This window comes from Mus caroli, chromosome 4 (assembly GCF_900094665.2).
Source record: "Mus caroli chromosome 4, CAROLI_EIJ_v1.1, whole genome shotgun sequence".
Lineage (NCBI taxonomy): Eukaryota > Metazoa > Chordata > Mammalia > Rodentia > Muridae > Mus > Mus caroli.
Window position 1 is genome coordinate 612,320 of NC_034573.1, and position 2,423 is coordinate 614,742.

Below are 2,423 nucleotides of genomic sequence, written 5' to 3' on the forward strand. Positions count from 1 at the left end.
GCCATTTTTACTATATTAATCTTGCCAATCTGTGAGCATGGAAAATCTTTCCGTCTTCTGAGATCTTCTTCAAATTCTTTCTTCAGAAGACTTGAAGTTCTTATAATACAGATCTTTTACTTGCTTAGTTAGTCACATCAAGGTATGTTATATTATTTGTGACTATTTTGAAGGGTGTTGTTTCCCCAATTTCTTTCTCAGCCTGTTTATCCTTTGTGTAGATAAAGGCCACTGAGTACTACACAGCTATTAAAAACAACGAATTTATGAAATTCTTAGGCAAATGGATGGATCTGGAGGATATATTCCTAAGTGAGGTAACACATTCACAAAAGAACACACATGATATGCATTAACTGCTAAGTGAATATTAGCCCAGAAGCTCAGAATACCCAAGATACAATTTGCAAAACACATGAAACTCAAGAACAAGGAAGATCAAAGTGTGGATACTTCAATCCTTCTTCAATGAGGGAACAAAATACTTAATACTCCTTCATGGAAGGAGTTATAGAGACTATGTTCAGAGCAGAGACTGAAGGAATGACCATTCAGAGACTGCCCCACCCGGAGATCCATCCCACATACAACCACCAAACCCAGGCACTATTGTGGATGCCAACAAGAACTTGTTTTGGGGAGCCTGATATAGCTGTTGCCTGAGAGGCTCTGCCAGTGCTTGACTAATACAGAAGTGGATCCTTACAGCCATCCATTGGACTGAGCACAGGGTCCCCAATGAAGGATCTAGAGAAAGAACCGAAGGAGCTGAAGGGGTTTGTAGCCCCATAGGAGGAACAATAATATGCACTAACCAGTACCCCTAGAGCTCCCAGGGACTAAACCACCAACCAAAGAAAACACGTGGGGACTCATGACTCTAGCTGCATATGTAGCAGAGGATGGCCTAGTCAGTCATCAATGGAAGAAGAGGCCCTTCGTTCTGTGAAGGTTCTATGCCCCAGTATAGGGGAATGCCAAGGCCAGGAAGTAAGAGTGGGTGGGTTGGTGAGCAGGGGTGGGGGTAGGGAATAGGGGGTTTGGGAGGGGAAACTAGGAAAGGGGATTACATTTGAAATGTAAATAAAGAAAATAACTAAAAAAAAAGTAAACTAGCTAGAAGTGTGTAAAATAAATCATTCGGAAAGGAAAACATCACACAATATCTACCTTATAATGTTTTAATTTGGGGGTCTCAGTTGTAGCCATCCCACAGTCCATGAAGCCCATTGGTAGGAAGGTGCAGATGCCTGGCTAAGCCTGGGTCTTTCTCTGTACTTGCTGCTCCTACCTTCCAGATGCCCAGTACTGATAAGTTCTCATAAGCAGCCTTGGCATCCTTTATCCTCTTCTAAAAATGAGAGAGACTTACTAACTGACCTCAGTTAGTAATAAGTGAAGGAAGTGGTTTTACCAGACACTCCTCATGCTTGTATACTGCAATTTATCACTCATACGTCAGTCTTTCTGTGTACAAAACATTTCACACATCTTTGCTATGAATCTGGGTGGTGACATCGATTGTCAACGATACTTGTTGAACACCCATAACAAGTAGCATCTCTTTGCACAAACTGGTGAGTTAATCTTATGCTTTGAAAAAAAGAACACAACATGAAGCAACACTATGACAGAGAGGCAAAATAATAAATTAACAAGTAAAGGACTTGTCCTGCGGGAGTTGTGATGAACTTAACTATACTGGAGAGTGCCCAGAGGGGAGGTGGGCACATGGATGCTACAAGGCCACTCCCCAGAAGCTAAGTCAGGAATGGCTTTGCTAGCACAGTCAGTTTGCAGTGCTTGATTCATGGAAAATGAAATGCTTTGACTTATGGTTTTAAATTCTGACCAAATTGTATAAATTTTCCCCTCACTCGAATCCTTGATTAGCATTACTTGACCCTGTGAGAGTTATGAGGACAGAACCACAGCCAGGAATGTGGATCAGAACAGAACTTGTACAAATATGTGGTGATAATTTAAGTATTTTAAATATAATAAATATTAAATATATACATATCCTTTGGTTTAGCAATTCTACTTTCAGGAGTTAATCCTATAGAATTTTGTCATGACTAACACACACACTCTCTCACACACATACACACAGAGAGATCACAGGTGTGTCCAACCCACAGGTAGCTAAGGAAAGCTATGAATGCGATCCAGCACAAAACATAAACTTAAAACATTATGAGATTCCTAGAGATGCACCCCCCCACACACACACACCTATTTCCCTTCACTCTCTTGTCCACCTCCACCCCCATCCCCAACTCTCCCTACACCTGACTCCCCTTCCCCTCTGCATCCCTCTCCCATCCGGTTCCCTCTTTCCATCTAGCTCTAGTATCTATTTTATTTCTTCTTCTGAGTTATAGTCAAGCATTCTCCCTTTGGCTGTCCTTGGTCTTTAGATT